Source organism: Urocitellus parryii, chromosome 7 (assembly GCF_045843805.1).
Source record: "Urocitellus parryii isolate mUroPar1 chromosome 7, mUroPar1.hap1, whole genome shotgun sequence".
In the NCBI taxonomy this organism is placed as follows: domain Eukaryota; kingdom Metazoa; phylum Chordata; class Mammalia; order Rodentia; family Sciuridae; genus Urocitellus; species Urocitellus parryii.
In genome coordinates, this window is record NC_135537.1 from 169,666,562 (window position 1) to 169,691,308 (window position 24,747).

Sequence of the window (24,747 nt, forward strand, 5' to 3'; positions counted from 1 at the left end):
GGGATGTAGCAGGTTCTGTTTGGAACATCTCAGAGTATGAGATATTTGGTGATCTCCTACTGTGCATCAGAAAGGTGTTCAAAGCTCTGGGAACTACATGTCCCCTGGACAGGAGACTAATGGATCCTTACAAATTATCCAAAACCAGTAGAAAGGCAAACCTGTTGAATGATAAAGTTTTTCTTGAAGTCATGAGCTCCAAATAATACTGTGCAAGCAACATATATAATAAAACCATTTCAGAAATTCTGCGCAAGTTCAACTTTTTGAAATACATCTTTCAAGAGAAATTTAAATTTGACATTAAAAAAAAAATCTTCCAATTCTGGAATCCTGATTCAAACTAGGCAGCAAACAAGAAACTTCAAAGTGGAGGAAGAAACATAACTGTTCCCTAAAATGAGCGAGGACAGTCCCTGCATCACCCAAACAGCTCAGGAGTATGCACTAATTCACTCAATTTTGAGGTAAGGATTGGAAAGGGAACTTTCACTGAAGATTTGTGTCCCAGACACTTCAAGACACCCTCCCATTTGATCTCTGTGATAGGAATTATACTATTTCTCAAATAAGGAAAGTGAAGCAGAGAAACTGAGTAACTTACCTGAGGCCTCATTACTAGTAAAGACAGACATGGGAATCAAAAAGGCACAGGACACCTTTCACCAATGCCGGTGACCACGAAAGGAAAGCAGCTGGCTGTCTGGGTGCCAGTCCTCTACCTTGGAGGGCAGATATTATGATGCTTATTTTGAAAAGTTTTTTTTTGTTATTGTTGTTACCTGCAATTATTTGTCCTTAGCCTAAAAATAATCCTAATTGTTGAAAAGCTGTTTTTCCCAATTCAATTCTCTCTGCTTCAGCTTCTAAAGAGTTTCACCTAGTTAGACATATGGTAACCTGTTGAGGGCCACAGCCAGTCGGGATGACGCATGGCATTTTGCCACAAGGGAATGGTTAAGAGGTGATGCCAGCGAGCCATTGAGATGATGATGGTTAAGTTAAGCTGTGTATTCAATTGTATATAGACCTTTGCTGTCCAGCAATAGGTGGGCTCTTGCTGCCTCGGGGTACTTTGGAGTTCTCTCTCGGGGTTCCCAGAGAGTGTGCTCAGAGCCTGGTGGAGGGTGAGGGTGTTCCCGGGAGCATGTGTGTGGAGTGTGCTGGTGGAGTTCAGGAACAAAGAGTTAGAGTTGCTGTTTGAACCTACAAGTGCTTCGTGGCGGCTCGGTTATTTGTGCCCAGCCAGACTGCGGCAGTAACCTCCACCATGTTTTATAAATTTTAGTTATACTGTAACCAGGGATTATGCGTGTAGAAACAGAAAATATTCTACCATCCTTACAGGTGGCAAGCACAAGCACTACACAGAAATGGGGGACCAAGTGAATGAAATCATGATAAATGGCAGGGGCACCAACTAGTGGCACACTAATGACAAGGTGTTAAAATATAAGCAAATGCCTGATACGCTTGAGTGATATAGAACACACCTTTGGTCTTTTATACATACTTATGTAAGAGTATGTGTGGTGTGTGTGTGTGTAAGCCTGCACATGCACACCCATGTTTAGCTCTTTGTAGATGTTTCAAAGCCTACTATGCCTCCAGATACCTGTAATAAAAGGGCTTCTCAACCTGCCCTAGCTCAGACATGGGGCAAGGTGATTGAGGAGGCAAGAAGGCAGAGGTGGGAGTCTCAAAGGGAAGAAGGGAGCAAGGGCAATGTGGCCTCAGGCAAGTCAGACAGGTCCTGGTACCATGGAAAAAGTATGCATTTCCAATTCAGACATATCCTGTGCCAATCCCATCACCAGCTGTGTGACCTCAGGCAAGCTACCTAATCTTTCTGAGCTTCAGTTTTTCATCTGCAAAATGGGAAAAATAAAGTACCACAGAGCATCTGTATAGGCACAAAAGGGGTTCTATGAAACTCCTCAGCATAGGCTCCTCCTTGGAGGCCTCATTCCCTTCCTTCCTTGAACATGCTTAACGTCAGTTTCCTGGTCTGCAAAGGAGCAAGAGAGGTGACAAATACAATAGGTGTTATTACAGGATTACAGAAGATGCCCACAGATCTGCCAATTCCAGCCCTATACAAATACTTGTTATTAATGTTCCCTGGGACTATGGGATAATGGGATTAACTGTGGGGCTAATTAATGGGTCACATGTGTGAAAAAATGCTTTGAACAGTAAGCACTACTGGCAGAATTCACTGCTTCCGAAGAGACTGGTAATAATTTGGGGATTTGATGCTTTAAAATGACATTCAGAAGGAGAGTAGTCTCAGGGCAACGGCTGCAATCCCTCACCCTGCACCCCAGGCCGTGTTTCTAGGGTTCAGGGCCAAGCTAGAGTTAGCTGGCCTCTGAATGTAGTGACCATTCTGGAGGAGGCATCTAGATGGTTAGTCTTCGTGGAGTGACTGCTAAGGGATCAGCTGGTGCCAAAGAGCTTGACACATAACACTGGGCAGAAAGCCCCAGCGGCCCAGCTCAGAAGCCAGCCAGAGAACAGGAAGATGCTCTGCCCCACTCCAAAGCACTGCAAGAGGCCAGCAATTGTCTCTCCTGTTCTTGCCACAGGAATACTGACAATAAGAGAAAAAAAAAAAAAAAAACAGATATGGCTGGAGAGTGACACCAAAGTCCTGATTCCTAAAAGGTTCTTTAAATAAATCCATCAAAATCTATGCAAAGAAACCTCGTGGAATGCTATGACCCCAAATATGGTCACTTCCAAAATTTGTTGTAAATTTTGAGAAAATAAAGCAGGGCTAAAGATGTGGCTCAGTGGTATAGCACTTGTCTAGCATGCTTGAGGCCCTGGGTTTGATCCCCAGCACCACAAAGCAAAGCACAGCAGGCTTCGGCTCAAGTGTCATCCCCTCAGAAAGACCTTCCTGACCACCTTGCCCTAAAGAGCAGCCTCCCCATTTCCTTCCTTGCTTTATTCCTCAGAACAATGGTTCTACCTGATATTAGCTTATACAACTACTCACTTGTTACCTGTCATTCACAAGAATATGTCCTTCATGTGGCAGAAATGGTTTGTTCACTGCTATGTCCCAGTGCTGATACATAGGAGGCATTTTAATATTAACTGGCTCAATGATTGAGCAGACACTGCATATACTACCTAAGTAAACTGTTTATGTCCTTAGAAAATTTCAAATAGTTCAGAAGATAAATACAACATTTACAGCTGAATATATTTTAGAAAGTAGACATCAGGTATAATAAGTTCTGGAACGTAACATATCATGACACAGTTGCCATGAGAAAATGAGGTGTAACTTTTTTTTACATTTAAGAATTTACCTATTTTTTTTAAAAAAGAGAGAAAATAATTTTTTAAATATTTATTTTTCAGTTTTCAGTGGACACAACATCTTTATTTTATTTTTATGTGGTGCTGAGGATTGAACCCAGCGCCCCGCGCATGCCAGGTGAGCGCATTACCGCTTGAGCCACATCCCCAGACCCAGTGAGGTGTAACTTAAACCCCAGACCTACTTAGTAGTATCCAGGCGCACAAGACTACCTAAGAGAGGACTGTAGACAAGGCACAGAACCAGTGTCTACTGTTGTTTGTCCTGGGAAAATGCATTTCTTTTAGGAAACTGAAATTCCAATCCAGCTGCTGTATCAAAGAAAAGGATCCTTCTAGAAAAGAGGGGAACATCACCTCCTCATCCTAACTGTTTACACATAAATAAAGCCTCCTTTGCAGGCTACCACCTACCAGGGGCTCAAAGAGCTGCTACCACCCCAAAGAGTCTAGACTCCAGACCTGTGGCTCTAGCAACTGCCTATGCACCAGAATCAATCCTCCCAGCCTGCAAGGCCCAAGGACCAGAAAACAGGATGCAAATCTACTACATGCAGTTCTCACAAGTCACTTTCTTAAAACCATGTATTTTATTTTCAAATAGGAGATTCTGGAAATCATGTTACGCATAACAAGCAAGCATGCAATGCCCCCTTCATAAATAACATAAAAAGCAACTTATCTAACAAATTAATTTCAGACTTTAAACACCGCAAGGTCAAAGGCAGTAATCAGTCCTTCTACTCTACAGGGGGAAGAGCATATGAATAACCAGAGAAATAAAAGCAGAGTTAGTACTGCTTTTCCAAATACACATAATAAAACTGCCCTTAAACAAAAATACTTTCAAAAAGACCCTTACAGGAATAGCCCCGGATGCCTAGGTGGGTGGGGAGCTGCATCTTCGGGAAACACTCCTGTCAGTGAACAGCTCTCTCAAAATGAGGCCTGGATGACAGATTCCAGCCCTGCTCAATTTGACTGTCCAAGAAGCCACAAGTTATATTCCCAAGGAAATGCTCTAGCCCTCCAATGAAAATGTGTCTGCAAGAGCAGCAAACTCCCTTTCTAACAGTCTCATCGACTCTCACAGGTTCAGTGTCCCAAAAGAAGCTAAAACACCATTCTTTTAAAGGTTGGCAGAACTTTATCCTTTGGATTATTTCAAGAAACTCAGGTGTTTCAGATCTGCCTCTGATGAACAAGGGTTCTATCAAGTTGGGAATGGTTTGGAGTCAAAGTCCATTTATCAGGAAAAACTCTTACAAAGTAGCAGTTCCCACAATCCTTTTGTGAGTGCCCAACGTGGTCTGCTGGATCTCATGGCCTTAGCCCCTGAAATCAAGATAGCAAGTCCATAAGTCTTCATTTACGATTTTGAATTTTGAATTTGTTTTCATTCATGGATGGTGACATTTTCCACTGCAGACTTTGACATTTCATAGCAAGTTTTTCTTCTGAAAGATACATTATTTTATCCATCTTCCCCAAAAAAGATCAAAATTAACGTGCAATTGTCAAGGTTTTAGTATATCACTCAAAATGCAGGACACATCACCACAGAATCTTTCCTCCTAGGCATGTTTTTTTCTTCAACTAAGTGTTTCTGCTTTAAAATATAACCCTTCAGTCACTATTCCCTGGGCCCATTAACAAATCAGGTCCTAGATATTTTTTAAAAATTTAACATCCTGTAAGTATATACATGAATATTCCCATTTTAAAATTTTTACTTTTTATTTGTTTTAACAAATCCTTGTTCTCCATGATTTTTCAAACATGAACATTTAAATATCTAGCCAGGCACAGTGGTAAGTACCTATAATACCGGCGATTTGGGAAGCTGAGGCAAGAAGATCACAAGTTCAAAGCCAGCCTCAGCAAATTAACAAGACCCAAAGCAACTTAGTGAAACCTTGAGTCAAAATTTAAAAATAAAAATAAAAAAAGGGTTGGCGATGTGGCTAAATGGTTAAGCACCTCTAGGTTTAATTCCTGGTACTAAAAAAAGAAACAATAAAAAAAGAAAATTGAAATACACATACTATAGGAACTCTTCAATGTCACTAACCCTGGCTGCTGGCCTGCTATGACCACGCCTCCATTTCTAAAAGTCAAGTAAGAAAGTGACCTGCTTACTCTGAAAATCTCACTTTCATTCCAAGTCTACCCAGATACCAATTTTTTTTTTTCCACACCTGTGGCAATTCTGGGACTCTCTTCAAAAATGTGACCAAAGTACAATAAACGAGAGGCTGAAAAATGAGTACTTTCTGCTTATTCTCCTGGGTGACAATCTTCTTCCTCCATTACTACTAAACCAAAAGGTACCCTTCTATTTGGAAAATACTGTTTTAGAAAAAGGTACCTTTACACTACTATTTCCAGAATGACTAGATGTACAGAAGGAGAAATTACAATCTGCTGAGAAAATTGCAAAATAATTTCTAACTCTACTTGCTATAATTTGACAATTCTATCTTAAGAGTCTAGAAAATGTTCCATTGTGAGCTGTCTCAAACCCATTATCCTAATTGAAATCTACTTAAATGGAATAGTTAGTTCCTTTTCAAATCACATAAAAGCGCATACAGAGCAGAGATCCTTCCTATTAAATCAAGGAATGGTACACCTATAAAGTACATGTCACCAAAGCACTAAAGATTTTAGCCTCAAAATACCTCAACCATTTATAATGGCATATGTGAACAGAGATCTAGACATCTTCAAATGCAGATATACATACAAATGAAGTACTGAACAATTCCCCTTTTATTTTTATTTTATTTTATTTTTTGAGAGAGAGAGAGAGAGAGAGAGAGAGAGAGAGAGAGAGAGAGAGGGAGGAGAGAAAGAATTTTAATATTTATTTATTTTTTTTTTTAGTTTTTGGCGGACACAACATCTTTGTTGGTATGTGGTGCTGAGGATCGAACCCGGCCGCACGCATGCCAGGCGAGCGCGCTACCGCTTGAGCCACATCCCCAGCCCCACAATTCCCCTTTTAAAAAAATCAAAATCAAGAAAAGCAGACATATTATTAGTTATCTAGCTGGTTTTCATTACCAAATTTTTTCCCCATATTTTATTGTTTTCTTTTCAATACATTGAACCAGCCAGATTTTGTGGCACACATCTGGAGTCCCAGCTACTTGGGAGGCTGAGGCAGGAGGGTTGCTGGAGTCCAGGTATTTGAAGCCAGCCTGTGAAAACCTGTCTCTAAAAAATAAAATAAATAAATAAAACAAGACAAAACAAACTAAAAGCCACTGGCTGGGTACAATGGTGCACACTGTAATCTCCAGCAATTCAGGAGGCTGAGGCAGGAGGACTGTAAATTGGAGACCACAACCTGGCCTGGGCATCATGGTGAGGCCCCATTTCAAAATAAAATAAAAAGAGCTAGGATTTGGCTCAGTTTGGTAGAGTGCTCTAGGTTCAGTCTTCAGTACCACAAAAACACTGGTGCTTTCACTCTTCTGTGTTCATGGAATAGACAATCCTGAACATCTGACTTTGTAATATGCTGCACATTTTGGTAGCTTCTTATTAAAATGGGTCTCTGTCATAGGAATGTGAACCAACTGGACAAGAGAGGAAAGGCAGCCACAGGCACAACAGGAAGCAAAGGAAGGCCAGCCGAAGGCTTAAAAACTATAGCAAGAAATCATCCCACTCCAGTAATTGAGGGCCAAGCCCTGACTCCTTCTGTACTTAAAGTCCTCAGTGCTGACACTTCATTAATTTTAGATGAATTTCACGGTAGGTTTTCTGTGATTACGAACAGCTTGCATTACCAGCTCATGGAATGGCTCCATGAGTGAAGAGATCCAGTTTCTTCAGCACAGTGTCCAGGATTACATGCCCACCTTTGTGTGAAGGTTAGTGCTGGCAACAGCCTAGGAAATCCTCAGAAGCAATAAGATAAAGAGCCCCTCCTCCAAAACCCTTAGGAAGCCAGATCCCTGACTCCCAGGATCCCTGGAGGAGAAGGCAGGGAAGGAAAGAAGCTTAAATGGCCAAAGGCAGAAGATGAACACCTTTGACTATTATTTAAATTTCTGTGGCAAGGGGCACAGTTCAGTGGTAGAGCATTTGCCTAGCAAGCATAAGGCCCTGGGTTGGATCCCGGGCATTAAAAAAAAAAAAAAAAAAAATTGTTTTGCAATGCCATTAACTACCAGCCTTGTCTTATTTATTGAGCTGCGGGGGGCAGGGGGGGATGGGGGGGCGGGGGTGTCTTTCTGAAACCAACAACTTCTATCTTTACTGCCTGTGGCAAAATTGGAAAAAGGAACATAAACTTGAACCATACTCTCATGAGCAGAGCTCCTCATCATATGACATACACTAGGTTAATGAGGAAAGGAAGGATCAGTGACCAGCAATGGCAGCTGTGTGCTTAAGACTGGCCACAGGCTGCCACAGCAAATGGCTGGACTTGGGGCTGGAGGGGAAAGCTGAGGCCCCAAGGCATTCCAGGAAGGGACAGGATCCACCCACCAGTCACAGGGCCAGCCTCCAGGTTCTTTAAGTAGTTATGGGGGGGAACTTTCTGGCTATAATCAAGAATTATCAGACTTAACAGAAAAGCTAACCACAGGCATTTAGAATGAAGAAGGAAGGGGGAAGAAGAGAGAGAAGGATTAAATCCAACAAAAATGAAGAAGGGCCCTGTGAGAAGTCAAGGGGCAAGAAACCAGGAGGGAGAAAATATCCTGGGCCCCAGAGTGCCTGGCTAGGAGAACAAGCTCATTCAGTGCTCCCTCTACAGAGGGAGCAGGCTTGCAGGGAGGGAAGAGAGTATGCTCACTAGCCTTATCTGTGCTCCAGATTCATGGCCTCCTGGAAGTGACCCCTCCATTCTCAAAAGCTGGTTACAGAGCTGCTCGAATAAGAGGTGTGCAAGAGAGTGCTTCCTTAACCCGTCTTGGTTAAGGGCTATTTGAAAACCTGACAAACTTCAAAGAACTTACACACAAATGCTTACGTGTGCGCGCACAAACACACACAAAATATCCACATGATTTCACATTCAATTTTCCAAGAGACAGACTTCCTTTCTCCCTCCCCATGTATGAAAACTCCAGATGTTTATAGAGTAAGGTAGTGTTTTGATTGCATCCCTCTGGATGGCCAGTGTCTGGTCCTGGGGAGTTTGGAAAGGACAAGAGAGAAGGGAGAACAAACGTTCTACCCCAAGAAGATGATATCTTCTAGGACCTCTCAAATCTTCACCAGTAACTTCACTCCTGGAACCTAGACCACAAGGGGAAAATAGTTGGTTACTTTGTAGATATTCAAGAAAGAACCAAAAAAATTGAAAAACAAATTAAAATTCCAAAACATACTTAGGTGCTTAAGTTAAAAAAGAGAGGGAAAAACTGGGTGTGGTGGCTTATGACTATAATCCCAGTGGCTGGGGAAGCTGAGACAGGAGGATTATGAGTTAAAAGCCAGCCTCAGCAATGGTGAGGTGCTCAGTAACTCAGTGAGACCCCGTCTCTAAATAAAAAATAAAATACAGCTGGGGATGTGGCTCAGTGGTTGAGTACCCCTGAGTTCAATCCCCAGTAACCCCCCCCCAAAAAAAAGGCGGGGGAGGGAGGGAGGGAAAACTGGCACACTAATTTATAAACTATTAGTTTGGAAGAAAATAATTTAATTGTCAGGTGTGGTGGCGCAGAAGTTCAGGAGGCTGAGGCAGAGGATCGCAAGTTCAAAGCTAGCCTCAGCAAAAGCAAAGTGCTAAGCAACTCAGTAAGATCCTGTCTCTAAATTAAAAAAATACAAAATAGGGCTGGGGATGTGGCTCAGTAATAGAACGCCCCTGAGTTCAATCCCTGGTACCCCCCCCAAAAGAATTTAATTAACCATTTTATAATTTAAAATTTGTGTTTAATTCTATTTTAAAATTTGTGTTTAATTCTATTCAAGGAATTAAAATACTTGCTCTAATATTCCTCAAAGCCTTCCCTAAAAAAGACAGCAAGGTGTATAAGGACCTTGTTTTAAGGATTCACAGAAGGCAGACTCCTGTGGCAAGCATCTGAACTTGCCCAGTCACAGTCCCCAAGCACAGACACTCTTCTGAGCAGTGTCACCTGCTGAATTCAAGGGACTTCTATATAACCACCCATATTAACTATGAGGAAATAATCTACAAGTTCTTTATCAAGCTTCAAAGAATTTGGCTTGAAACCACTCCAGTGGTTAGATGAGGACTCTGAAGCCAGTTCTGGACTTCCCACCTGTCTGGCAGGGCCCTTCCCTCCCTCAGCACTTGTGTCACACATGCCTGTGATGCTGACTTGTACCCTACAGTGACAGGCAGGAGGAAAAACTAAGGAGTTGAACTCAAGTACCTGTCCTGACTTACTGCTTATTGTTTAAGATAAGGAGACTAAAACTTCTCATTCTGAAACACCAACTTAAGCATTTGTATAAAAGGTATCCTAAGAAAGAAAAACATGGCCAAAAAATACACTCTTTTCCTTTGGTTTTCTGTAAAGCACCATCTCACTCAACACTGACCCATCAACAGGACGGCCAGTTGTGTGCTCACTCAGCAGTACGGGGTGCAAGGCAGAGCACTCCACTGCAGCCCTGGGGAGGGAGCCTAGGAGGAGGAGGACGGGAGTCCTGGGAGAGGGAACTGAAGCTAATGGGTCAATTCTAGAGATACCACAAGGCAGCTAACCTTCTTATCAGGCCACAGCAGAATCAGACTTTATAAACAGTCAAAGCTGCAGTTTCTGGAAGGCTCCTCCAAAACTGTGGTCAAAGAAATACACATTAAATATGCTTTCAATTTTATTTTTTGAGACTAACACTCTGGCATTATAAATTCATACAACCCTTTAGAAGGGCCTCTTGACCACCTACCCCAGAACATTCTAGGCCCTGGACTTTTATGCTTGCTACCAAAACAACTCTATCACCTAATTCAGAAGCTCAAGATGTGCTTTTTTTCCTCCTTCCCTAAGAGTTTGGAACTACAAATCAGATCTGAAATAAAATGCACTTCGGGCTATTAAGCCTCCCATGAACATGCTTCTCAATCATAGTCAAGCCTTTAGACAAAAGCTAAGTCAACTAAATGAGTTTAGTCTCTGGCTCAGAGCATGATCAATAGTCATTTCTATTTGGAGTTTTAGCCTTAAAAAAAAAATTAATGTTCCTGCTTTACTATGAACCTCAGCCTTCAGGATCGAATACCACTCATCCTATCCCCACAGGCTTTAGCTTGCCCTGGGAAATTTAAACAAAAGCAACTCCTTTCCCACGGGGTTTCTACTTCTCTGACTTATTTTCCATTTCAATCTCACCTATGAACTTAGCCAGAACAGCAGCTCAACTTTCCCTGAAGACAGCTCGCTTCAGGCTTCCTAAAGCAAGTACTAGAGTTTCTGCTCTGAAATCTGTAGGGGCGAGAGGAAGATGGGAGGCCAAGGAGATCCACAACCTTTAGTCATCAGTGGGGTCAGGTGTAGCTCAGTGATAGAGCACACGGTTAGCATGTGTGAGGCCCTGCCAACAACTCTATCACTAATGAGAAGCTCAAGATGTACTTTTTCCCCCCTTCCCATGCCCAGCACCAAAGAAAAACTATCTATAGTCATTGTAAACTAATAATATTCAAGAAGTCATCTCTAAAAAGTATCTGAGGACATCAAGATGGCTCCTGTTCCAGTTTAGATAAGGAGGAGGAGTTCCATCATTTTAATTAAAGGAAACAACAGCACAGGGTAGGAAATGTTCAGCCCAATGTTCTCAGTAGCAGAGCCAGTCTGTGTGAGGCGCTCCTTTGTGCTTACTTCTGGGCTGCAGTCACAGACTCCCTGGCCCTCTGGATGGCTTTAACCTTGTTTACTTTGTCAAACAGCTTTTCTCTATTTGGCATCAAGTCCCAAACACACACACACACACACACACACACACACACACACACACACACACCCTCTACCTCTCAGAGGCCAAATTAGCAGCTTTTCCCTATTTGGCATCAAGTCCCAAACACACACACACACACACACACACACACACACACACACCCTCTACCTCTCAGAGGCCAAATTAGCAGCAGCATAGAGTTAGAACTCATCACATGGTTACCTGTAATAGAATTCACCTTGTAACAGAATTCACCTAAAATACAAACATCGACATGAGACTTCACCTCTCAGAGGGCCCGTTTAAAATCCATCTATGGAAAAGAATACTTGCCTTGGTCTGGCAGGCTGAGTCCTATAAGGGCATCCCCTTACCCCCCTTTCCATCATAACTGCAATGTTTTCCATCAGTTTCCATAATGAGGGTATGGAGAGTGACCCCTCAGAAGGTTTTCTCTTGGGGCCATGGTATCCATAATTCTTGGCTCTACATGCACTGCTAACTATCGCCTACCCCCACCATACCTCCCTGGCTACACTGCAGGGTCCCCAGCACAAGGTGGACTGAGCTGCTTACCCTCAGGCATGAGTTTGTAGATACCAGAACCCCCCACTCAGGGGTGTTCTTAACTGGCTTCAGTGCCAGTTGCCACTAGAGATTTCTCTCCTGATCACCCCTTTGGTACCAAGATAGCTGCTAAGTCACACATGTCTCCTTGTTATCTGGGGATCTGCAATTTTCCTGTACACTTTTCACTTCTGTCTCCTTAATATACAGTCTGAAGTCCTCATCACCAGACTTGCAAGACTCCCAAAAAACACCTCACCATGGTCTTGTCTGGTTATCAGAGGTTCTGGTCTCAGCAACTAGTCCCTTCCTTGGAAAAGGACACTATTTAGGAAACCAGCTAGTGACATCTCAACCTAATTTTCTCTTTCAGAGTCATAATCACAAAAGCTGTTGGAGAAATTTATCCACCATCTTTGCCTACAGTCCTTCAATCTCCTATGCATAACTTCAAAGTTCAAGAGAAGATCGTTTCTCCTATCTCCCTACCACATGGCCGTGGGGCCTGAGCAAAACAGCAAGTCTCCCTAGCTGTAGTGCCAGGGCTAAACATGGCTGCTCCTTCTCTCCAACAGGGAATGTGTCCCAATAGCAGGAGGCCTCTTGTCCCCCAGGTGCAACAAGAATTCCCTGCTATTACTGCCCCTTTTACTTTTATTTTTTAGTTGTAGATGGACACAATTCCTTTATTTATTTTTATATGGTGCTGAGGATCGAACTCAGTGCCTCACCTATGCTAGGCAAGTGCTCTACCACTGAGTCACAACTCCAGCCCCGGGGACCCCTTTTTAGAGTCTACCTAGTATAAATTTTAGTACACAAGGGACTACAATCAAATGCTTGCCAAACACCCCCAGGTGAAGCACTCGGGTTTGCTGCTGGGAACAAGGGAGGTGGGTAAAAGGCAGGAGAGAAGTACAAATATGAGCAGTACAGAATCCACTGCTAGGAAGGTGACTACATCTGGATCCTGACCATGGGCTGTACACAGAAGACTACGATCTTGACCTTGAGATCTCAAATTAGAGCCCATGCTTGAGAGAGTTGCCTCCTAAGGCTGGGTGTAGAAACCTCATCCAGGTAAGAGGGCCACCCTCAAATTCCATCCTTTCACCATGGCAGGCAAATGCCTTCTAAGTCTAGGATAAAGGTATACAAAATGTTTCCTCAGGCCTGTTTTTGTAAGGTACTTCCTCCCCAAACACTGGATAGCTCTACAATGGATCTCTATGGACTCTTCCCACCTCCCACTTCCCCTCCTGGGTTATTCTACTCTAAAAATTACTCAACTTCTACAGTAAACCCAAGTTAAAAAAAAATACTCAAGTTTTTCCTTGTTTTCTAGCACACCTGAACACACTCATTCATTCTCCAACAAACATTCTGCAAGCACAGGCAATGGGCAGACACTGCTAGGTTGTAGGTACGTAATGATGAACAAAATGAACACGGGCCAGCCCTCCTGGAGGAAGGGGAAAGAGCAGAGATCTACCAAAGGACATGAATAACAGACAGTTTATCAGTTTGCTGCAAATGGCAAGAAGAGAAAAGGAGGGAAGTCAGGAGATGGAGCCATTTCAAGCACAGGGTTCAATTCCTGAAAGGTCTAGCTCCCTCCCAGCTGAGGATGGGGACAAAGGTGGCCAGTGAGCCTGGAATGTAATAAGCCAATGAAGAGACAGTCCAGGCTAAAAAAGGCAGGAGGGCTGGATCACATGTTCAGAAATATGTTTAGAATGTGGATCTTTCCCAGGAGCAACAAGAAGCCTTCACAGGGTTTGAGCGAGGATAGGAATACTTCACAGACCACTCTGCCTGAACACAGGGAGTAGATTACAAAGGAGCAGAAGGAGATGTAGGCAGGTTAGTGAGGGGCTGCTGCAGTCTGCCAAGCAATAAAGATGGTTGTCTGAACTAGAGTGGTGGCAATGAAGCCGGAGAGAAGGGAACCATTCCAGAGATGTTTACAAGATCAAGATCTGCAGCATTTGGCAAAGAAATGGGTAAGAGCGAGGTGGGTGCAGGATGGAAGTCTAGCTTGTGCCTGTCTGCAGTGAGGAGAAATGTCAATGACCCCTAGCAGAAAGAACGGCTGTGCAAAGTTTGCAGCTCACTAGGACACTTCCTGTGGCACCTGTTATCCAGAATTTCTAGATAAATCTAAAGCCCTTCTTCTTACTTACTATAACTATCATCCATTCTAAACACCCATTTATCAAGCATCTACTATGCACTGGGGAGAAATAAGTGATCAAAAAGCCTGTGCCCTCTGCAGCTGTCACCTCCAAGGCCCTGGGTGCTGCCCTACAGTGGCAGTGGACACAACTTCCAAGGCTTCAGGTGAGCCACTTAACCCATTCCTTTCTACCTCTTAAGACACTGAGCAGTGAACAAGCAGCACAGAACTTACAGTTCAGAGACTTACTCCTCTTCTCATGAGATCCTGTGCCCAAGACACCACAGCATCAAATCTAACCTGAATCACTGAGACCTGCAGCTCCCTAATAGGAAGTTTTTCCTTCTCTCACAAAATCAAACTTCTTTTCTCTAAGATGTTCTGAGCTTAGGAACTACATATGATTTGTTCTCTTTCATTTGTTGCCCAAATTAGTTTGTGCTGGATTCTATCCTATCATTGAGACTGGTGATTTTAAACCCTGGGGCTGCACTGCCAGTATGGAGCTATTTAAATTAAAATTAGATAAAATTAAAGGTTTGGTTTCTTAGTGACACTGCTATCTTTCAAATGTTCAACAGTGGCACTCGGAAAGTGGCTACCGCGTTGGAGAGCACCAATCTAGAACATCAACATCATAGAAAGGTCTGTCGGGCAAAGACCCACAGGAGCACTGCTACTGGATTCTTTGCATGTTTAGTTTGAATTTCCCCTTTAAAAATTGAAAACAAAAATTTAAAATATAGAGACTTTCAAAATTATTTACTTGTGTCTTATTTGCTTTTATAAGTGAACATTATAAATTGTGCTTCAATATATATAACTAAAACAATCTGTTTCATAGTTTGAGCTTTGTGTAAAATCTATTTGAAATAACCTGCGCTTTGGCAAGAAGGGGGCCATAATTTTATGAGCCACTATAGACACAGAATTATTTTTGTAAATGTACCTTACACACTGTCCACAATGGTTAATACTCCATGTTTAATAAACTGATCATCTTGAGAGTGCTCTTAATTTTTTATGCCTACTTTTCACAAGCAAGTCTATAAGAAGCTTCCAAGAAATGCTCATTTCAGATTCTAAATATCAATGACCTAACACACACAGCCTTATAATTATACAGGATGCAGGACTTTTTTTTTCCTCCATGATAATTTCTATCATATGATTTTTTCAATCCAAAGACACTTTTATACTGTGACAGAAAATCCACCAAAATGCTTCAGTGTGAAGCTATCTTCAGTACTAGGAGAATGTTATAATTATTAAAACCAAGTGACAGATGCATGGGATCCATTATATTATTTCTACTTTTGTATATTATTTTCTAGAATAGAAGACTTAAAACTAATGCAACTATATACAAATTTTACCAGGCTTAATAAATACTTTGCAAATAATTTAAATACTATTCTACTGACTATCCAAGCCAGACCAAAGAACCAAAGACTCTGACCTGCTTTATAATCTCCCTATAAAATCCCAGGGGAGCTGTCTCTCTGAATGTGAAAATACCACATCAAATCTTGTCAGAGATGGAGCTCAAGCAGGTATCACACACAGCAACTCAGAGCTGTCACACCTAATGACCTGGTAATAAGGCCAGTAGCCTCTGATTCCTCTTCACAGGGGGGGGGGGGAAGAGGCTAAAATCTACCTCCCAAACACTAAAGCAGACAACTATAGGCAGAAGCAGAGGCACAATGGCTTCAAGTCCACCCAAATCCATATTGAACACTGCACCCGCTGTAGAGGCTCCTATAGGTGGAGCAAGTTCTCCCATGAGCAGGTGCACTGCAGAAAGCCCAACACCAGGCTGCCTGGAGGCCTTCCAGGAGATTGGGCAGTCCTCCTTCTCCTCCCTTCAGCCCTGTGGTTACTCCAAACTTTGAATGATGAGAAGCCCACCCATTCTAGGTCAAGTTCCCCACAGTCCTGAGAGTCAGCAAATCCTTACTCATATCCCTGTCTGTCACACCAGGTACTGCTCTTAGGGCTCTTTCACAGCCACTTGGAAGAGCAAATTGAAGCACAAGAGGTTAAGAAACTTTCCAAGGATCCTCCAATGGTGACCAGCTCCTGGGCCCCTGCCTGACCCCCAGTGCACTGCCCTTTCCCATCTTCTCCTCTCTGGCTCCCTCAATGCAGTCACACTACTCACATGTTGTTCGTTCGTGTTTTCTCTCTTCTCTCTCTCTCTCTCTCTCTCTCTCTCTCTCTCTCTCTCTCTCTCTCTCTCTCTCTCGTTGTATATGGACACAATGCCTTCACTTTATGCTAGGCAAACACTTAACCACTGAGTTACATATAGCCCCAGAACCATTGCTTCCTCTCTTGCAATACTCTTCCCAGCATTCCCAGCTGTGGGCTCCTTCCCTTTACCTTTTCTCAGTGCCCTGTTGTTTTTCTCCAGAGGAAGATTTTACACTCACTACAATATCATATGTACAGTGCACATAAAGCTCTGTTGACTTGTTTATTGTCTAGACTAGATAAGGTGCCAAGTGCAGTCAGGGGCCACATCTGTTTTGCTGCCTGTCAGATTTCCAAACCAAGCACAGTGCTTGGCCCCAGGAGAAACTCAAATGCTTGGTGACTGACAACCATTGTTCAGTCAGTTCTTTCAGTAGAAAAAAAATTTAAATTCTCTCTTAGCCCCAAAAGATAAATTCCATCTTTAGGAATACTGCTTAAAAGACAGCATTAGTTTAGGAAAGGACTGAAAATTGGATAAGAGAACAAGCCAGCTTATGTCAGCTTTAAATAACAAGAGAAAGGAAACTTACAGAATGCAAACTGTGACTCTGAAAGGTGTTTTCAGGTACAATCCAAAGGGTGGGTTTTGATCTCAAGTCCTAAATAAGCTTATGATTGAAGACAGTGCCTCTTGCCCTGTGCCATTCTCAGCTGTTAGAATAAGCTGGGGAGATCCTCAATGTCTCAGTTCCCATAATCTTCTTAGGGGAAAACCTTGAGCCAATATTCCAGGCAAATCCAACAGGCAAAGGTTACCTAGCCATTTCAAAGCCCACCCAGGTTTCCCATTGTGTGAGCTTCCATACAGAAAGGTCAGATTCTTCCCTCAATAGTCCCATGTATGCTCACAGTGACAGTGCAATGGCTTTTGTTCAACAAAGAAAAACCTCTCTTTTCAAGGACTTAAGTCCCCTGCAACTCCCACATGAATTATTCTTTAGGTTTAACAAAGTTCCCCCAATTCACAGAAATCCTGAGGGAGAACTTAGAATTTAAACAGTTGTTAGTACATAATAACAGGAATCTGTGATTTCAAAGCAGGAGAATCTTATTTTTAACCTGGGAAAGCTCCCAGGGTACATGGTTTGAGAGGACTCCAAAATGAGGCAAGACCCACCTGAAGCAACCAGAGAAGTCAAATGGGAGCAATAGAAGCCTGGGTTCTAATCCCAGCTATAAACTCTTGAACTTGAATGTGATCTTAGCCATGTTATTTAACCTCTCTAAATCTGTTTCTCATCTTAGAATTCATAACAGTATCTACTACTCATAGGATTTTGTGAAGTTTAAAAGAACAGCACGGGGCACACAGTAATTCTCCCTAAATGCCAGCTAACACACTGCTCTTACCTGCTTGGTGTTTCCTGCTTTGCAAAGCATTATCCACACATCCAAATGAGACTTCGAAAATTCTAAATTTCCTTTCATTCATTTCATATCTCAGAGCCTGCAAATCATACACTCATATATTCTATGAGATTGTGTTAGAGGCAGGTAACTAAGAAGGGGTCCTCATTTGAGAAGAGAGCTCCTCTAAGGCCCCGAGTGGTAAAGTGATGTGGCCAGGAACCTGGGATAACAGATGGAGTCACCAAGATTATCACCAAGCCTCTCAGCCCCACATCCAGTGCACTGTTCATATCAGCCATGCCAGGCAAGGGCTTCTGTATTGTCAGACCTCCTAGCACCCTTCTCATTAAATGTCTCATGGACATTTCCTGCATTGTAATTAAGCACTATAAAGGAGTTTGAGAAGGAGCAACATAGAATCTTGTACATAACCTTTAGCAGCTTTAAAACTCACACGTAAGAATACTCATAATGGCTTAGGTTGCCCATCTTTTTATACCAGTTTTTATTTTATTTTTAACTTGGGATTTAAAGTTGACAAAGACCTTAATGAATAGGCAGAACAAAGGGAGTTGTGGTCCATGGCTCGTTAGCTTCTGAAGTTAATGCTTCTCACAGGGACAAGTCAGCCAAAGGACAGAGCTCCAAGCAAATTGGAAACCGTTCCTGCAGCCCCAGATCATGGGGTACTGCCTGGGCTCTGAGTGGCAGAGCTTATGGGACTCTCTGTAGCTTCACCCAAGATCCACCTATCAGTTAACCATTCATTCTGTCATTTGACAACATCAACTGTTACTGGGTATCATGTATGCCAAGGACATGAGTGACCTCATTCAAGCCTCACAACTACCTATAAATAATGTACTACCTACTCCATCTAATCTAAAAACCACTGACTGTAAAACACACCATTATTTTATGCACTGAAAAATGAAGACACTGCCAACTACAACTCTAAGGTCCCACAGATGATATGTTTTGGGTTTTTGTTTTTGTTTAAATGTTAAAATGGTACAAATTGCACTGTTGCAAAAATGTGAATATTGTCCCACTTTAATGATAAATAAACTGAGATACAGAGAAAGTAACTTACTCAAAGTCACAAAAGGGTAAGTAGAACCATTGGGATTCAGAACCTAGAAGTCTAGTCACAGTAGTAAAACCCTATTTTCCCAAGGGCATGTAATACTCAAAACTGCACATGGCAGAGCTGCTAACTTGTCTCCACCACAGCACAGAAACCCATTAACTGGGGCTAAGGTTGTGGCTCAGTGGTAGAGTACTTGCCTAGCATGTGTGAGATATAGATATATATCTTAAAAAAAAAGAAAAAGAAACCCATTAACTGGCAATTCTCTGAACGTCTCTGAACCTGACCTCTCATGTGTCTACTCAAGCAGACTCTACGCTACATTACTCGTCATAAACTCTATTCCTCTCTCAGGAAAAGAAATATGGTCAATGGAAAAGCACCTTGAGAATCAGAAAGTCCTAGATAGAAATTCCTGCTTGTCACCCTGGCAAGTTATTGAATCACTCTGAGCTTCAGTTTCCTCTTCTGTAAAGAGAGGCCATCGTGGCCACCCTAAGAGGCTACTGCAGGATGGAGAAGACACACACAAATGGCAGGACATTGTAACTGGCAGAGCTAAAACTCAACAATGGCTTCTTTTCAATGCTAGTCACCTCTGCTTTGGGACAGAATCAAAGACAGAATATTCTCTGTAACCACAAGAGCTGCCAAGGGGGATACTCAGGAGATAATAAGGATGGACAGAAGACAGAAGACCCCAAGAGAAATTCAGGCAAAGAAATTAACTGGAAGTACCTGGAAAAAAGGGCCAGTGTTTTTTTAAAGGACTTTCCAACTTCTGAATAAATGAAATGACAGGCAAAGGGATTAAAAACAAAAACTAAAACAAACAGGCACTTACCATTAACACATCAGTCAATAGACATGAGGATGAATACAGTTTTATACCAATGTGACACACAAAACTGGTCTCTGGAGACCAGTTTGATACCAAAGTAATCTTTAAGAAGAATCAGTGAGAAGAATTGCTTCATTACTTTGTTTTGTTTTTACATTAAATAATATTCTGTGCATTTCTTCTTTACTATACTTAAGGGCTTCAGAAAAATCCTCAGAAAACAGCTTCTGATTTTGGAAAGAAGACCAATCATATGGCATGTAAAAACAAACTCTTCCCCATTTTTTCTTCCTTCATATTCATAATGCCTAGCAGTTTCTTATACACCACAGATTCCCAATAAAAATTAGTTGGATATTTCTTTCTTAGGCAACTTTTTATTAAATCTGAAACATCCTACACATTTATTCTATCTAAAAGACGAATCTCTCCTGCTTCTCCTCCAGAAGCACTCGTAATCTCTAATAATAAACAATATGCTTGGCATATGCTATATCGATAATCACATAAACAGTGACCTTCTACTTGTTCTTCAAACCTTCCACACCTGGCTCCTCAACTGTTCCTTCCTCCATGTCTGTCCAGTCAATGGATTACTTGTCAGTGGACTTGATCACTACCATATTCTGATCTGAATCAGTTTGTTAATCTCCTTCCTCTCAGGCACTACACCTTTTTCCTGGGGATAAATGTGCAAGCAAGGCAGTCCCCAGAGTCCTCCAGGTTCCCTCTCCATGCCTTCACTGTCATTCCCAGAAGGGCTCACTAACAAAAAAAAGTCACCAGCAAAAACCTGACTCTAGCTTCATCATCTTGAGAGGTTTCCTTGTTTTCCATAAATTTAGACCAACTACCAATTTCTGGAAAAATCTGAAAGAGAAGTGAAATCGTTTCAAGGGTTGGGTGAGAGCTTATGAAATGGCAGTTTCACCTTACCAATAAGGGATAAGCTTTCCTGTGTCATCAAGTTCCAAAACTCACAAATTAGTTGCCCCTCCATTTTTCCTTGATGTTATCCATACAAGTCATTCGCTGTTTCTCTTCAGCTTATACTGGATCCCAAAATGACTGCTCTAAATCCTTAGGTGAGAATCATCGAAAACATGTAAAGGGCGGATTCCTTCCAACTCTTGTGCAGGGCACTGACAGTGTCAATACGCTGGGACTCCAAACGCAAACAGAATATAACTGGTGCCCTCGTGGAGCCCACGCTTTTCCTTCAACTTTAAAAAAGGTGTGTCCTCTCTGTGCAGCGTTCAATGCAACGTAGTGACAAAGTACTCCGTAGCTTTGGAGAAACAGAGAGCGTGGAAACAGACTTTGCTCTTATATTTGATGGCCTGTAACCATAACAACCTATGGTTAAGTAACCATCAACTCGGTGAGAGGCTAAGTTTTCCAAAAAACCGTTTTCAATGGGGGAAAAACTCCCTTGCATCAACTCCAGCGCGGGTGAGCGCCCTGGGCGGCGTGTGCTGCAACCCAGCGGGCAGTTCCCTTCTGCTCCCGGTCCCAGCGTTTCGACTTTGGGCTCAGCAGCCAGCAGCGACGGCCGCCACCGTCAACCCCGGGCTCCTGGGGGGGCAGCTGGCGTTAGGCCTCAGCCCAATGTCACTTGTTAACCTTCCGATCCCCGGGGTTTTGGCGCGCCGCCGCCCCCTTCTATGGCAAACAAACCACCCCACGGCCACCCACAGCAACGGCCACCCACAGCAACGACCACCGGCGTTTTCCCGGAGTAGGAGGAAAAACAAGCGAGGCGCAGACAACCTCTGACAGATCCGTGTAAAAGTATCTGCGGTCCCTCGACTTCTAAGCATTTCGTGACGTGGGCGAGGGGGGCGGCAAGAACCCGGGGCCCCATTCATAAAAGTGCCAGCTCTTCTCCTTTAGTGCGCGTGTGGACGCTGCCTCCCTGCCGGGTTCGAGCCGGCGCCCCGGGAGGACAGCCTGGGGACCACCGGTCGGCACCTCCGGCCCGGGTCCAGCCCAAACTGCCCTGCACGGCCCCGAAGGAAGAAGGTTCGCCTGGGGGGCGTAGTGGGCCGGCGTCCTGGTCCATACCCGGGCCAAGACAGCGGGGCGGGACCGCAGACCCTGCGCCCCGCCGCGCCAACGGCCGCCGGACCCGGCTGGTACCATGGACCTGTGGGGTCAGGCCGGCCCCAGCCCAGGCCTTCTCCTGAGGCGCTCCCTCCGCCGCCCCACCCGGGCCCGGGAGCGCTCACCCCGGATCCGCTGGCTGCCTCATGGTATTGCGCCGGCGCCCGTGCTCCGCGGCCACCGCGGCTCGGGCTCCGGCTCCCGCTTCTGCTCTCCAGCCGCGGTCCTGCAGCCCGCCCGCCCCCGGGCACCGGCCGCCCCGCCCCGCCGGCGGACCCGCCCCGCGCCCGCCGCCGCTGCCGCCAACCAGAGGGCGGCGGGGGCGGAGCAAGCCGCGCTCTAGGCCCGACCAATCCAACCCCTACCGCGCGCCGAGGAACGGCCGTGGAAATAGGCGAGCGATTCGTTCTGGCTGTTAAAGGGGCCGCTGCCCTGTGGACCGGAGGAAGGGGAGGCGACTGGAGGCAGCAGGGTTTGGGATGTTATATGAAAGAATCCCGGGTGAGCCTCTGTCTCCTGGAGCTTTCCCTAGTTTTTTGTACTTCTTAATTTCCTCTTCCTGCATCCTAGCAGCAAATGCCCCTGACAGAGGGAAACTGAGGCTCCAAGAATCAATGATATCTAGTTCGTCAGACACATCTGTCCCCGTCCAAATTCAGAAATTGGCTTTAAAAGACAAATTACCAGTCTCCCCCAGACTTCTACAACATCCAGTTCCAAACGGAATCTGTTGTTAGTTTTTTGTTACTTTGGTGTTTGTTTTTGAACTGGCATTGAACCCGTGGGCGCTTTACCACTGAACTACAACCCCATCCCTTTTTTTTTTTTTTTTTTTTTTTTTTAATTTTGAGACAGGGTCTCACTAAGATATAAAGGCCGGCCTTGAACTTGTGATCCTCTCCAGAGTTGCTGGGATTACTGATGTGCACCACCATGCATGACTTGTGACTAGGTATAAGAGCTTAGAACTCATCTAATATATTCATTTTAAAGAGGCAATGTCTGAGGCCAGGAGAGGAAAAGTAACTTCTAGAGGTGAATTCTCACTTGGAATGAGCTTCCTATGTCACATAATCAGTAATCTCAGCGATTTGGGAGGCTGAAGCAGGAGGATTGCAAATTTAAGATCTGCCTCAGCAATTTAGCAAGATCCTTACTGAGACCCTGTCTCAAAATAGAAAGTAAAAAGGACTGGGGATGTACTTCAGTGGTAAAACACTCCTTGGGTTCCCAGGACATCCCCGGACCCCCACACACACAAAAAAAAACAAGAATGGGCTTCTTGGGGTGCTGATCCAGCCCATTTTACCTGTCTCATTTGTGATCCTGAGGTAGCAAGCTGAACTGGCACACCACATTGACATACTTGGAAAGTTCTCTTTTCTTGTCCACATTTCATCATATTGTCAGTAGATCCCAAACATTAGTATCAGCATCTGAGAGGAATTTAGCATGCAGATTCCCTAAGTCCCACCCAAGAGTCTTTAATCCACTGTATCTGGCCGGCCTGGGGGAAATATGCAATTATTTTTCAACACCTCCCCTCAGTGTCTCTGATGAGGCTGCTCCAAAGACCACACTCACATGTATATTTCAAAAATATATGAAATCCAAATTCAACTGCCCAAAATAAAGCCAAACTCCTTTTTATCCTCAAAATTAGTGGTACGGTTGGGGGGACTTGCTAATACAGCTAGAGGTCACCTTCTGAGAAACTCAGAATGGTTCCCTGAATGGGTCTTGCCAAGAACCAAATTTAGAAAAGCACTGTAACTGGAAGCAAAAGCTGAAAGCTTGAAATCCTGGGAGAGGGAAGGGCAAGGTCAAGGCCTAGAACTCAAGGAAGTCAGCCTTGTTCTCTGAGACAATGTGTAAATATTGTTAAGGCAAACACACCCTTGCTCATTCTCATTTCTAGGCCTGTCATAACCTTGGTAGGATGCCCTATCCCTTTAATGCCTCATTGCAAAGTCATCAAGCCCTGCCCACCCACCAGGCCACATTCCTTTCCCCATCCCAGAGTAGACACCTGGGTACCCAGAAATCACTGTCCTGGACTTGAGGTCAACCCCTTCCCACACTGATTACCAGTTCTTGGAGTGGCCTCCATACAACAACCCTTTTTTGCTGTGGCTCTGCATGTGATAGGGATGCCTGTGCACCAGGTTGACTGACCTTGTCAGAATTGAATCTCCAGGTTGCAGACATCACCCACTAGGATCACCACTTACATGCCTAGGCCTTCCCAAAAGAAAATGAATTCTTGTCATGATAGGAGAGGACTCTGATCATGGACACCTAGAAATGTGCACCAATGGCAGTTATTTATGGAGCTACTGCTTGAAACTCTTTGGGGCCACATCTCCAAACCCCCAACTCAGAAGGTGGTGCCTGCATCTACACTCTTTCAAGGGCCCTTGGAAGCTAGCAGTGTGCCCCTTAGAGTACCCACCTCCCCACTTGCCCATATCCAGCTTTACATAGATTTTAGATTAATTAACATGTCATCAACATGACCTCAAACAAGGGGTAGAAAGATTCAGCATGAACACTAAGAAGGAGCTCTTCCTTTTGAAAAGTGAGGAATTCAGGTGCTTTAAGAAAATAAATGAACATATAATAACAAAATATTAAAACATCCTATTCATTAAGAGATTACTCTGCTTTAGATACTGTGCCAATTCCTGAATGTATATTAATTCACTGAAACCTTACATTAACCCTATGGGGTAGATATGATTGCTATTTTCTTCATTTTATAGATGCAGAAACTGAAACTCACAGAGAATTGGTGATATGTCCAAATAGCAGGGCCAGTTAAAGGAAGAACCAGTATTCATGGCCCTAAGGACGACGTTCTTCCTAACAGTGCCTGCCAAAATGCCTTCTTGCTGCCAGAAACAGGATGAATAACTTCAAAAAGCAAAAGAAGCAAATATCATTAATCTGTATCCAAAGGAAATATAGGACAGCCTTGGAGTTGAAGTTCCATTGCTTTTAACTTACCATTAGCTTGACCTTGATTTGACCAAGTTATATAATTAAATCTTGTTGAGTCTCAGATCGCTTATCTATCAAATGGGAACGATAAATTCTGTCTCCTTAGGCTGGCATGAAAATCAAATTAAAAAGGGC

The 24,747-nt window shown here is 43.6% G+C and overlaps 1 protein-coding gene across 4 annotated transcripts in view; it reads right to left on the reverse strand.

Moving 5' to 3' along the window:
* Positions 1 to 21,848, reverse strand: part of Tex2 (testis expressed 2) — a 111,475-nt gene extending 89,627 nt beyond the window's left edge. For 3 of the 4 annotated variants that reach the window (XM_026402248.2, XM_026402249.2, XM_026402245.2), the window contains exon 1: positions 21,738 to 21,848. The gene's annotated coding sequence lies outside the window, so the exon portion shown is untranslated. Of the gene's footprint in view, positions 1 to 20,445; positions 21,057 to 21,737 lie in introns of those variants that run through there. The other variant, XM_026402247.2, reaches the window with a different exon arrangement.
* Positions 21,849 to 24,747: the final 2,899 nt, after the last annotated feature.